The 15,029-nt window shown below is 38.6% G+C and overlaps 1 pseudogene; it reads left to right on the top strand.

Moving 5' to 3' along the window:
* Positions 1-5,619: 5,619 nt before the first annotated feature.
* Positions 5,620-5,724, top strand: LOC117700750 (U2 spliceosomal RNA; annotated as a pseudogene).
* Positions 5,725-15,029: the final 9,305 nt, after the last annotated feature.

Raw genomic sequence — 15,029 nt, 5'->3', positions numbered from 1 at the left:
CACATTATAAAGATGGTTCCCCTCCTGCCAACACCTATTTCCATTCATTCTTCTGTACTCTGGCCCTCTCTCCTGTCTCTCCACACACCTAATGCTGAAACCCCATTGCCCTCTCCATTACCACTTCCTCCATTCTCCCACTTATGACTATTCTATCCCCCATTTGAAATGACAGTTCCTTGTTTTGCTTCTTGGTGTCTATGGAGAGTAGCATGGGTATCCTGTACTTTACGACTAATATTTACTTATAAGTGAGTATATATGATGTATGTCATTTTGAGTCTGAGTTATCTCACTCAGGATAATATTTTCTTGTTCCACACATTTTCCTGAAAAGTTCTGGATTTCTTTGTTTTTAATAGCTGAGTAATTGTCCATTGTGTAGATGTACTACATTTTCATTGTCCATTCTTCAGTTGAGGGACATCTATATTGTTTCCAATTTCTGGCTATTACAAATAAAGCTGCTATGAACATAGTTGAGCAAGCATCTTTGTGATGGGATGGAGAATCTTTTGCCTATATGCCTAGGAGTGGTATAGCTGAGACTTGAGGTAGAACTATTTCCAGTTTTCTGAGAAACAGCAGAGTGGTTGTACAACTTTCCACTTCCACTAGCAATGGAGGAATGTTATCTTTACTCCACATTCTCACTAGCATGTGCTGTCTCTCGAGATTTTTTATCATAGTTATTCTGATGTGTATATCATGGAATCTCAGCGTCATTTTGTTTTGCATTTCCCTGATCACTAAGGACTTCTGTCACTTCTTTTTATGTGTTTCTCAGTTCCCTGTTGAGAATTCTTTGTTTAGCTCTGTATTCTACTTCTTTTTTCTTTAAAGATTTATTTATTTATTTATTTATTTATTTATTTATTTATTTATTTTAGGTATATGAGTATATTGTCTCTGTCTTCAGACACACCAGAAGAGGGCATCAGATCCCATTAAAAATGGTTGTGAGCCACCATGTTTTTTCTGGGAATTGAACTCAGAATCTCACGAAGAGCACCTAGTGCTTTTTACATCTGAGTCATCTCTCCAGCCCGGTACTCCACTTCTTAATTGAGTTATTTGGTTTGTTGGAGTCTATCTCCTTGATTTCTTTATATATTTAAGATAGATATTAGACTTTTGTTGGATGTAAGATTGGTCAACATTCTTTTTTCAATCTACAGGCTATTTTGGATTATTGACAGTGTCCTTTGCCTTATATAACTTTTCTTTTTTGTTAACCATTTTATTTGTTTACATCTCAAAAGGTATCCCTCTTACTAGTTACCCCTACACCAAGCCCTCATCCCATGCCCCCTCTCCCTTCCTTTTCCTCTATGAGGGTTTTCCTCCACCACTCATCTATTCCCACCTCACCATTCTAGCATCCCCCTAGGCTGGGGAATTAAACCTACACAGGACCAAGAGCCTCCCTTCCCATTGAAGTCAGATAAGGCCATCTTCTGCTACATATGTATCTGGAACCATGGATACCTCCATGTATACTCTTTGGTTAGTAGTTTAGTCTCTGGGAGATCTGGGCTAGTCCAGATAGTTTATATTGTTTGTTCTGTGGAATTGAAATCCCCTTCATCTTCTTCAGTCCTTCCTCTAAATCTTCTATTGGGGTCTTAGGCTCAATCTGATGGTTGGCTGTGAGAATCTGCATCTGTATTGGTCAGGTGCTGGTAGAAACTCTCAGTGAGCAGTAATACCAGGCTCCTGTCAGCAAGCACTTCTTGGTACTAGCAATAGTGTCTGGAATTTGTGTCTGCAGATGGGATGAATCTCTAGGTGTGGTGGTTTCTGCATGTTCTTTCCTTCTGTCTCTGTTTCAGTTTTTGTCCCTGACTTTTCTTTGGAGAGGAACATTTCTGGATTAACAATTTTGATATGGGTGTGGGGCCCCATTCCTCAAGTTGGGGTTGTATCTAGCTACTGGAGGTAGTCTCTACAGGTTCTATCTCCCCTTTGTTGTTAATTTGGCTGAAGTTATCCCTGTTGGGTTCTGGGAGACTGGATTCTCTGGCATCTGGGACTTTCTATTGGCTAACCTCAGTTCTAGCTACATATGGCTATTCTATTTCCTGTACATCTCTCCTGTACTTTCCAATACCTGATCCTGTCCCCTTTTTCCCTCCCCCTCTTCTCTCCCTCAAAGGTCCCTCTCTCCCTCTACCTCCTGTAATTATTTAGTTCCCCCTTCTATGAAGTGTTCCAGTTGTTCAGGATCCACATGAAGACCAAGTTGAACATCTGCTACATGTGTACTTCAAGGCCTACATCCAACTTGTGTATGCTCTTCTTTGATGGTTCAGTCTCGGAGAGTCCAGAGGGTCCAGCTTACTTGACTAGGTTAATCTTCCTGTGGAGCTCCTGTCCCCTTCTGGGCCCCTAACCTCTTCCCCTATTCTTACATGATGGTACCCAAGCTCCAGCCACTGTTATGCTATGGGTATCTACATCTGTCTGAGTCAGCTGCTGGGTGTAGCTTCTCAGAGTAGTCATACAAGACTCCAATCTGCAAGCATAACAGAGGATCATTAATCATATCAGGGCTTGGTGTTTACCCATAGGAAGGGTCTCAAATTGGGCCTGTTACTGGGTGACCATTCACTTACTCTCTGCCCCATCTTTGTCCCTGGATTTCTTGTACATGGTATAATATAAATTTTGGGTTGACAGTTTTGAGGATAGGTTGGTGTCCCTATTTGTCTACTGAGGTCCTGCCTGGTTACAGGAAGTAGCCTCTTCTGTTTCCTTATCCCTAGTGTTGTAACAGCTAAGCTTACCACCATTGATGCTTGGGTACCTCCCTTATCTTAGGTCTCTTCCTGGAGATGCCCCTGACCTCCCCATCCATGTCAGTTACATATTTCCATTCATTCTCATGACCATTTAGGCATCCATCCTGTCCTTCCCCACACCTGATTCTCAACGCCCTCTTTCCCTCCTCTTCTCTTCTCCCACCCAGTTCCCTCCCTCTGCCTGCCTCTTATGACTATTTTATTAACCCTTCTAAGGTATATTCAAGCATCCTCTCTTATGCCTTCCTTCTTGTTTAGCTTCTTGAGTCTGTGGAATGTAGCATGGGTATCCTATATTTTATGGCTAATATCCACTTATAAGTGAATACATACCATAGACATTATTTTGGGACTCAGTTATCTCACTCAAGATGATATCCTCAAATTCCATCCATTTGCCTTCAAAATTCATTGTGTTTTTGTTTTAAATAGTTGAATTATATTCCATTGTATATAGATAAACCACATTTTCTTTATCCATTCTTCAGCTGTGGGACATCTTGGTTATTTCCAGTTTCTGGCTATTATGAATAAAGCTGCTCTGAACATAGTTGAGCAAGTCTTTCTGAGATGGTGGAAAATATTTTGGGTATATGCCCAGGAGTGTTATAGCTGGGTCTAAACAGCCCAATAGATATCCAAAGTGGTTTTACAAGTTTGCACTACCACCATCAATGGGAGAATAGTCCTCTTACTCAGCATCCTCACCAGCATATGCTATCTCTTGAGTTTTTAATCTTACCTGTTTGGACTTGTGTGGGGCAAGAGGAACCATGTCACCAGACAGAACTGGTAGAGTAAAGCAGTTTCCAAAAATCACAGTAAATCTCATAATTGTGAAAGGTAGGCATTAAACTCAACTCCTGACAAGGTTCCAGTCCCAGAGCACATGACCAGCACACCCCAGTAAGAAGACCATGACAACTAACTAGTAACATAGACTAAAACTTACAGTTCTCCATGCTAATGTGGTATCTAGATAGTCCCTGAGTGTTTAGCCAATAAGCTTCCCTCTATGGGCATCCTTTCCTGAAACACATATTTAATCTCTGGTACACCCAGTGTAAGATTATGCATCCTCATCTGCCGTGAATAAAACAGTTTAGACAAGCAAAAACCATCTCCTTTATCAAGGACCTCTGGCAGGGGAAGACCTTCATCATACAGAGCCATGTCTTCCATAGAAGGCCCTTTTTTTAGCCCCTCTGTACTTACGACATCTGGAAGCCAAGCACGATTCCACCCCAGCAAGCTCCTGTTCTTAACTCCTCATGGTCTCTTGCAGTGTCTGGGTACACAGTAGTTTGAGAACCACAGACAGCCTCTACTGTTATTATCCAGAGAAACAGGGTATGGTACCCCTATCATAGTCTACATTTCACCTTCCCTAAGTGGCATGTCAGCAGCCTTCATCCAAAGGCTAGAAGGAAACATAGCCTTACGTCCCTGCATTTCACAATCCCTCATCAATATGTCAGCATCTGAATGCTAGGCTGAAAAGCAGAGCAACTCTCAGAATCACTCTCAGATCTGTTTTAATTTACATTTTCATGATGACTAAGAAGTTGAGCATTTTTAAGTGCTTCATGACCATTCAAGTTTCCTTGGTTTAGAAATCTTTGTTTTAAATTTTAAATTGGGCTATTTGAGTTGTTAGTGTCTAACTGCTTTATAAATTTTTTTATTAACCCTTCATCACAGGAAGAGTTGGTGAAGATCCTTTCCTAATCTGTAAGACCTAATTTTGTCCTATTCACAGTTTCATTGACTTACAGAAACTTTTCAATTTAATGAGGTCTCATTTATTGGTTATTGACCTTAGAGCTTGAGCCACGCATCTTTTGTACAGAAAATTTTCTCCAGTGCATTCAAGGGTATTTCCTACTTTCTCTTCTTCTAGTGTATCAGGTTATATGTTGAAGTCCTTGATTCACTTGGACTTGAGATTTGTGCAGGGTGACAAATATGTGTCTATATGCACCCTTCTACATGTAGACATACTGGGAAAGCACCACTATTTGTTAAAGATGTTTTCTCTTTTACATTATATGTAAAAGCTTGGCTTGTTTACCAAAATTTAAATGTTCATAAGTGTGTGGGTTTACTGATGGGGCTCTGATTAAATTCTTTTGATGAATGTTTCTGTTTCTGTACCAATACAATGCAGTTTTTATTACTATTGCTCTGTAACACAACTTGAGAACAGGGATGATGATTCATCCTAAAGCACTTTTATTGTTCAGGATTATTTTGAGTATCCTAGGTTTTCTGTTTTCCCAGAATTTATGAAGTTGGGAATTGCTATTTCAAAGTCTATAGAATTGTGTAGGAATTTTGATGGGGATTGCAATGAATCTGCATCATGCCTTTACAATGTTAATCCAACTTGTCCACACACACTAAAGATCTGTGCATCTTATAATATCTTCTTCGGTTTCTTTCTTTAGGGACTTGAAATTGTTATAGAGATTGTTACACTTGCTTGATTACAGTTACACCAAGATATTTTATATTAGTCATGGCTATTTTAAAGGGTGTTGAATGCCAATTTCTCAGTCAATTGTTCATTTGTAGAAAGGACAGCTACTAATTTATTTGGGTTAATTTTGTACACAGCCACATTGGAGAAACTATCATCTGTAGGAGTTCTCTGGTAGAATTGGAGGGCTAGAGAGATGGCTCAGTGGTTAAGAGCACTGGTTGCTCTTCCAGAGGTCCTGAGTTCAATTCCCAGCAACCACATGGTGGCTCATAACCATCTGCAATGGGATCCAATGCCCTCTTCTGGTGTGTCTGAAGACAGTTACTGTGTGCTCATATCGCTTCTCGGCCTTTTGGCTAAGATCAAGTGTAGTATCTGTTCTTCTCAGTTTAAAATAAATAAATCTTAAAAAAAAAAAAAGAAATTGGAGAGATACTATATTAGCAACTTAACATCACATCTAAAATCTCTAAAAAGAAAAGAAGCAAATGTATCCAAGAGGGTAGACGGCCTGAAATAATCAAACTCAGGGCTGAAATCAACAGATTACAAACAAAGAGAATACAAAGAATCAACAAAAACAAGAGCTGGTTCTTTGATTAAATCAACAAAGTAGACAAACCATTAGCCAAACTAACTAAAAGGCATAGAAAGAGCATAAAAATTAACAAAATCAGAAATAAAAAGAGCCACATAACAACAGACACTGAGAAACTTCAAAAAATTATTAGATTTTACTTCAAAAGCCTATACTCCCTCAAATTAGAAAATCTAAACAAAATGAGATAGCACTTACCAAAGGTAAAACAAGATTGGGTTAACTATCTAAGGATTCTTATAATCCCTACAAAAATAGAAGTAGTCCTTAAAAATCTCCCAAGGGAAAAAATGCCCCTGGCGAGATGGTTTTAACACAGAGTTCTACCAGATGTTGCAAAGAACAAAGTGGCTGGATACAAAAGAAATCAGTAACGCTGCTCCTTTATTCAAATGATAAATGGGAAACACTGCCCTTCACAATAGCCACAAATGATATAAAATATCTTGGTATCAGGCAAGTGAAAGATCTGTATGGCAAGAACTTCAAGTCCCTGAAGAAAAAAAAAATTGAAGAAAGTATTAGAAGATGGAAAGATCTCCCATGATCATGGATCAATAGGATTAAGATAGTGAAAATGGGCATCTTATCAAAAGCAGTCTAGATTCAATACAATTCCCATCCAAATTACAACACATTTTTTTGCAGACCTTGAAAGTGTAATTCTTAACTCCATATGGAAAAATAAAAAGCCCAGGATAGTCAAAACAAAACTGTACAATAAAAGAACCTCTGGAGGAATCACCATTCCTGACCTCAACCTGTACTACAGACCTATAGTAATAAAAACTGCATGGTATTGCTACAGAAATGGACAGGTTTATCAAGGAAATCAAATAGAGGACCCAAGAAATAAACCCACACACCTATGGACACTTGATTTTTGACAAAGAAGCTAAATTATACAGTGGAAATAAGAAAGCATCTTCAACAAATGATGCTATTCTAACTGGTTGTCTGCATGTATAAGAATGCAAATATACCCATACTTATCACCCTGCACATAACACAAGTCCAAGTGAATCAAGAACATACAACCTAATACACTCAACCTAACAGAAGAGAAAGTGGGAAATAATATTGAAGGCATTGGTACAGGAGACATTTTGATGAACAGAACACCAATGACTCAAGCCTCAAGATCAAAAATTGGTAAATGGGACCTCACGAAATGGAAAATGTTCCATAAGGCAAAAGACACTGTCAACAGGACAAAAGGGCAGAGTACCGATTGGAAAAAGATCTTCATTAACCCTGTATCTGAAAGATGGCTAATATCCAAAATATACAAATAACTTAAGAAGTTAGACTCCAACAAAATAAATCACCCTATTTAAAAATGGAGTACAGACTAAACAGAGAATTCTTAACAAAAGTATCAAGAATCGCCAAGATGCACTTAAAGAAATTTCTAACATCTTTAGTCATCAGGGAAATGCAAATCAAAATGATGATAAGATTTCACCATATACCTATCAGAATGGCTAAGTTCAAATACTCAATGGAAAGCACATGTTGAGTATGCAGAACAAGGGGAACACTCCTCCATTGTTTCTGTAATTGTAAACTTGTATAACCACTCTAGAAATCAATTTTTCAGCTTCTCAGAAAATTGGGAATAGTTATACTTCAAGGCAGTGCTATCCTACTCCTGGGTATATACCAAAAAGATGCTCTACCACCATTGCTCTACCATACCACAAAGACACTTGCTCCACTATGTTCATAACAGCTGCTTTTTTTTTTTTTTGAATAGACAGAAACAAGAAACAATCCAGATGTCCTTCAGCTGAATACTGGACACAGAAAATGTGGTTCATTTACACAATGGAATACTATTCAGCAATTAAAAACAAGAACAGTGTGTCCTTGTCATATGTTGGAACTTCTTTTAGTTATATGTCCATAGCTGTGTCTTCAGTTAGAACTATTTCAAAATTTCTGAGAAACTTCCAGGTTTATTTCCAGAGTGGCTGTATCAATTTGCAATCCCATTTTCCCCTTACAGAAAGTTCATGGCTCAGAATAGACAGACTCTCCTACAGAATTTACCATCACTAACAAACTGTTTAGAGATCTAAAGAAGCTAACAAGAAAGTTTCTTTCAACGTTAGGTTAATGAAAATCCTATAATGCCAACAGCATTCAGCAGACACTACTACAAAGCATCATCAAAAGTTGAAAGTTAAAAAATAGATATTATTTTTAATATTTCATTTTCTATTTGAAAAGTCTTTTAAATTAAATAAGTCTCTTTTCTTACAAAGAAATTATCTAGCTTTTTATTATAATGCCTGTAAAAAAAAAGTAGGTGACAGTAAGCACACATGATCAATAAAAGCACAGTACTATGACTTGGTTCTCTTGCCTCAGAGCCAAACAGACCTGCACCACACCTGATCACAGATAACAGTGTAGCGAGAATAACGAAGCCAAAGGTGATCCAATCATGACACCTTCCTTCTGGTGTCAGGCAACCTCATTGCAGGCTTTGGAGGTTCTAGCAGTCTAAGAAAAAAGTAACACAACAAGGTAAGTAAGGGAGACATCAACACCCCCCATCTTATGTTGTAGATTTGTGCTCTGTATTGCAACAACACAAACACAGTGTATCATTTTATCACAACATGTGTAGACACTGGAAGTCATGCTTGAGAAAAGGCTATTCAACAGTGAGAATTTTCAGATTCCCTCTTTCTCAGAGACACTAACATGTTGATTGGTATTCATTTGCCTAAACAGGCACTGAAAGATGGAAATACAACTTTTAAACATCAACACCTTGAAACTAGAAAAAGCAATTAATACAGAACCAATTTGCCAAAGTCCATGAAATAAAGTTAGCTGTGAACAAACACTTTCCTTTTTCCTATCTAAACACTGATTTCATCTATGTACAATATACCTGACTCCACTATTTGCTGCCCAAATTCAACATAAACCCTTACCCCACTAAAACTCATTACTGGTGCTGTTACACTGGATTGCAAAAACATCCTACCTCTCATATAGTTTTAAAAGCTGTATGAGGCCTACACTCAATCCCAAGCTGTGCTTTTCACATTGGCAAACTTACTCAGTAGCCTAACCAGGAATACATAATACCCTGCATCCAGCAGTGTGAGCAAAACCTACTGCCAATTCCTTCCTGAAGATTGTTAAGATTTTGGCAAAGTATTAAATACCACCAACAATCAGAAATATAAAAAATTTTTCGAAAGAAATGTTTTAATCTCATTTCATAGGCTACACTTCTCAAAGGCAAAGTAGTCAAGATTCCTAACACATGTTTTTGAACATGTTATGTGTTTAATGAAAACACTTGAGACAAACTCGGGGCATCTGATTTGTCACCAGTGTTCCTTAAATATCTACACATGGGGGATGAGTCAAACTTTCCAATATGCTGTAAGTTTTCCACTAAAAGTCAAGCACAGGCTTAGGGGAAAAGTCTGGATTAGATAAAAGCCCATCAGAAGATCAGTGAGTTCTAGTGTACCTGCCTGCTCTAAATGGGATTCACTAAAACGATGGGTGAGAGTGGAGCAGGATAGGAATAGACACACACCTCCCACAACATGTCTCTGTGTGTGTGTGTGTGTGTGTGTGTGTGTGTGTGTGTGTGTTCGTTCGTGTTCTTTTTTTTTCTTTTTTTTTTATTAGGTATTACATTTACATTTCAGATTTTATCCCCTTACCCTGTTTCCCCTCCACCCAGGAACCTCCTATTCCATCCCCCCTCCCCCTGCTTCTATGAGTATGTGCCCCACCTACCTCCTACTCCTACCTCCCCACTCTTGAACTCTCCCCCTCACTTGGTGTCCAGCCTTCACTGGACCAAGGATCTCCTCTCCCACCTATGCCCGACAAGGCCATCCTCCCTACATATACAGCTGGAGTCATTGGTCCCCCTCATGTGCTCCCAGGCTGGAGGTTTAGACCCTGAAGAGCTCTGATTGGTTGGTATTGTTGCTCTCCTTATGGGGCCACAAACCCTTTCAGCTCCTTCAGTCTTCTCTCTAACTCCTCCATTGGGAACCCCTTTATCAGATCAGTGGTTATCCGTGAGCATCAGCCTCTGAATATGTCAGACTCTGGCAGACCTCTAAGGAGACAGCTATGTCAATCTCTTGTCATCATGCACTTCCTGACATCCACATCAGCGTCTACCTTTGGTGACTGCACATGGGATGGATACCCAGGTGGAATGGTCTCCAGATGGCCCCTCCTTCAGTTTCTGTCCCACACTTTGTCTCCATATTTGCTCCCTTGAGTATTTTGTTACTCCTTCTAAGTAGGACCGAGGCATCTACACTTGGTCTTCCTTCTTCATGAGCTTCATGTGGTCTGTGAGTTGAATCTTGGCTGTTTCAAGCTTTTGGGCTAACATCTACTTATCAGTGAGTAAATGCCATGTGTGTTCTTTTGTGACCCACAACATGCCTTACAGAGTCTGCCTGCCTTGTCTCTCAAGAGCATGGAACTGAAAGCACCACCACACCTAGAACAAAGTAATAACTTCTAAGATCTTTTTAAGCTGACAAATTCTCAAATGCAGAATTATAAAAAATAATTTCCATTGGGGAACTTTTTACTAAGCCTAAAATTTTAGTGTTGTTTTTCTAAATGTATTTAAAAGCAGAATAAACAGCCTGGGCTTCTTTTTTTGACAAACTGAACCTACCAGTTGGGAAATAAAGAAAAAAACATAAAAACAAAAAGAAGCAAAAAATAACACCAACAAAAAAGAGGAAAATGGGGAAATATAAGAGAAGAGCTATTATCACATTAAATAAAAATGAAAAATCTCAAGCTGTCAGGTTAGGTAAGCAAAACAACATTGAGCTCAGGGTTCTGGCACACAAGTGCTGTAATGTAATAATCACAGGAGAATCTGCCATGATGCCTAGCTGAAAATTAATTTCAAAGATGGCATAATCATATAAAAATGTATAAAACCACATATTACATATATATCTCCAGTGTTTTGGGGTGCTAGGGACACAAAATGTATTTATTGGGGCCAGTCTGAAGCCAGTATACAAAACAAACAAACAAAAACCAGACTGCTGGGAGCCAGCCCCTGCTGTATCTTCTAGGTTCTCCTTGAGGCAGTGGAGAGGGAAAAGCTTCACAAGAGGGTAAGACTTTGTCCTAAGAGATAGTTAGGGTTGCTGCTTAATAATAAAACGTTTACTTATCTAAAAGCACCACCACACCTAGAAGAAAGTTATTTTTCTTCTTTAGCTGACTTGCCTTCTGTGTTCCTCTGAGGCTAGAAACTGCAGTCGCTGGCATTTAGCACCTCATCCTAAAACAGCAAGGTATTACTTAAAGCATTACTTGCTAGAGCCTTTCCCTTTTTGTCCAGATGCCTCTCACTTGTCAAGCTAGAGGGAAGTTTGGAGCAATAAACTTCTATTGAACCAAGAGAAGAGAATCATGCTCATAGAAAGAAAAACTAACAAAAGCAAACATGCATAAATTCACATAAATTCATATACAGACTAACACATGCACATTTATGCATTTCCATTCAAACCAGTTGAGCTCAGCTTGTATATATTCTCATAGTTTCATACATACACATAAAACATACATACATACATACATACATACATACATACATACATACATATGCATCTAGAGCAAAAGCCAAAGCACCAGTACAGAAAGAATTCACTCATTCTGGATGAAAAATGAGCTCCAATCATTATTACATAGAGAGAGTAAAAGCTTTTACACTTATATTGCTAAATGAATTAAACCAAAGTCTGTAAAAAGAAAGCTCTGTTATTTTTAATAAGACTAAGGCTGGCTTATTAATAAGAAAAGACCCATTCTATCCCATGGTAAGTAGAAGCCTCCCTGTTCCTTCTGTTCTCCCTCTGCAGCTTCAGATTTTATTCCCTTTCCAGTCTACTGTCTTACTGTTCCACATCCCATATCTCCTCCCCACACTCTGTCTCCATAAGGATGAACCCACTACCCACCACCTCACCATACCTCTAAACTCCCTGGGGCCTCCAGTCTCTTGAGGGTTACGTGAATTTTCTCTGTCTGAACCCAGACTTAGCAGTCCTCTGCTATGTATGTGTTTGGGGCCTCATATCACCTGGTTTATGCTTCCTGGTTGGTGGTCTACTGTTTGAGAGATCTCAGTGGTCCAGGTTAATTGAGACTGCTCATCCTCCTACAGGGTCACCCTCCTCCTCAGCTCCTTCCAGCTTTTCCCCAATTCAACCACCGGGGTCAGCAGCTTCTACCCATTGGTTGTGTGCAAATATCTGCATCTGACTCATTCAGCTACTTGTTGGGTCTTTTGGAGGGCAGTCATGATAGGTCCCTTTTTGTGAGCACTCCATAGCCTTAGTAATAGTGTTGTCAGGGCTTGACATCTTTAAAAATAAACTACATCAATAAAAGGATGTGGGTACAATGGGAAATGTGTGGGATACATACATTTGGGATAACATATCTACACACATGTGGGATAACATATCAGTTTGAGTTTACTGAGCAGAAACAGTGATCCTAAGAGTAACTGTTAACTGTGGAAGCTTCACAAGTTGCTGAAAGAATCTTAAATCTTTAATGTTATGTGAGTTGTTCCTTTATGGCTTTTAGTATCAAGATTATTGAAAAGTCAAATGAAGTTATGTTGAGTTAATAGGTTCAAAAATTATTTTCCAAGCACTTCATGAATATAAGAATATGAGTAACACTTCAAGCAAACAATCCATTTTAGAATACAACTTTCAATATACATAAAGTCTTACTTTAATTCAGTCTGATTCCATTACACTTATGCATTGGTCCTCAAAATTTATACTTGTATCTCCTATGTAACACCTGCCTACATAAATTTACTTAATTAAGATGGTTAATTAAATATTTGAGTTTGCAAAACTAAGAATTTTTAAACTTTAGAATTTAGAATGACATGGAACTGTTAAGGACAGGAAGTCTATGTACAAAGGGTAAAGTTTCAACTCTCATAGTACCAGAAACATCAAAAAGAAAGCTAGATATTTAGGGCACACATCTATTTTATACGTGCATCTTGTATGTACAGTGAGACACCACAGCTTTCATGTGTCAATATAGGGAGTGCAAGAAAAGTGGCACAAGTTTCTGAAAAAAAGCACATTTTTTCCAACAATTTGTAATGCCCCAGCCAGGCTGAGCACCTGGAAACAGGTGGCTGCACACTTCAAGTTTCTAAAGATTTCATCAGTTTAAAACTTAATGTCAAATTCACTGAAAAAGTAAGCAGTGTCTTATTAAATTTGGACATATTTCAACATCAAGTATTTACTCCTTTTGTGAGAGAAATAAAATTGGCAGCTCCATGTTTACATTACTACGTACAAAGTGAAGAAGTCAGGCAAAATATTTCAAAACTATAAACAATTAAAAGCAGAACGAGGGCTACTTCCTAAGCACGTTTCCCACCAAACATAGAAAAACTTACCAAGAAAATCTCAGCTCTGGATGGTGACAAGGAAGAAGTAAGAGTGTCCCTGCCAGGCCACAAAGAGGAAAAGGCTCTAATTAAGTCACCATCTTTAAATCAGGATAAATCTCGTAATCCAACAATGTCATAATGCTTAAAAGGATGGCCTTTTTGACTACCTGGTCGTAGAAATCAAGTAAAAGCATGCAATTAAACTCATAGGCATCGAGGATCCATGTTAAAATGGAAATGTAAAGGAATGACACTTGAGTTTTAGCCTAGTTATTCAAGAGAACCCTGAAGCAAACTCCCTAGTCTTGTCACATTGCTAAATACTAACATTGCATGTTTTCCCCTTAGATTTAGCTTAGTTCAAAGAATTTTCACACAGCCACAACACCTTCAACCCACAATTTGTCCTGCCTATAAAATGTGTACAGGTAAAGATGGAGGAGAAATTGAGGGAAAGATCATCCAATGGCTGTCCCATCTTGAAATCTATGACCTGAGAGAAAGCCCACCCCTAATACTATTGGAGATGTTTGACTACACTTGCAGAGAGGTGCCTGTCCTGTCATCTTAGAGGCCTCATCCAGTAACTGATAGAAACAGATGTAGAGACACACCATCAAACATGAGGCAGTGCTTGGTAAATCTTATGGAAAAGGGGGAGAAAGGATTGAAGAACCCAGAGAGGTAAGAACACAACAAGAAAATATACAGAATCAAGTAACCTGGGCCCATAAGGGACCACAGAAACTTAACCACCAAATTGAGAACATGCATGAGATGGAACTAGGCCCTCTGCACATATGTAACAGTTGTGCAGCTCAGTCTCCATATGGAACACCTAACAGTAGGAGCGGGGGCTGTGTCTGACTCTGCTGTCTGCCTTTGGATCCATTCTCCTTAACTGGGCTGTCTTGTCTAGGCTCAATAGGAGATGGACCTAGTGTTACCACAACTTGAAATGTCAAAGTGAGTTGATATCTATGGGAGGCCTTCCCTTTTCTGAGGAGATAGGGAGAATAAGAGGATATGGAGGGAGTTGTCAGGGAAGGACAGGAAAGAGAACAGGGCAGAGAAACTGCAATAGCAATATCAAGTAAATTAAAATTAATTAACAAGTATAGTTTATTAAAGGTTAGAAAGCAATATTGAGCACATTGCCAAAACTATAATAATAATAACAATTATTAATAATAATCACTATGACTGAGTTATCTAGAAACAACAGCATATAGTTGATTTTTTTGTTTCGTTTTGCTTTTATTTTTTATTTATTTTTTATATTTTATTTACATTTCAGATGCCATCCCCTTTCCCCATTTCCCCTCCCTAGAAAACCCCTATCTCATGCCCCCTTTTCCTTTTTGCTTTTATACATTTTTTAAAATGTTAATCAAAGGCTTTATAAATTTGGTAATGCTCAATCAGAAGTGTAACCCAATACCCAACCTAGATATATAAACTATCTTTGACTGGTGGAGACACATGAACATCTGCCTCCATGCCCCCCGCCCCACTCTCTTTCTCTTTCTCATCACCTAGCTTTACCCTTCCTGTTAAAATAAAACTTTTCTCTCACAATACAATTAGAGCATAGTTATTCCTAATTGTACCAGTGAGATACAAGATAGTCCTAATACCAAGTCCATCATTTTGTTGACTAACCAGAACCTCTGTCATCTC

Source organism: Arvicanthis niloticus, chromosome 1, assembly GCF_011762505.2.
Source record: "Arvicanthis niloticus isolate mArvNil1 chromosome 1, mArvNil1.pat.X, whole genome shotgun sequence".
Taxonomy (NCBI): domain Eukaryota; kingdom Metazoa; phylum Chordata; class Mammalia; order Rodentia; family Muridae; genus Arvicanthis; species Arvicanthis niloticus.
Note: the sequence above shows the minus strand (reverse complement) of the source record. Positions and strands in the feature narration are given on the sequence as shown.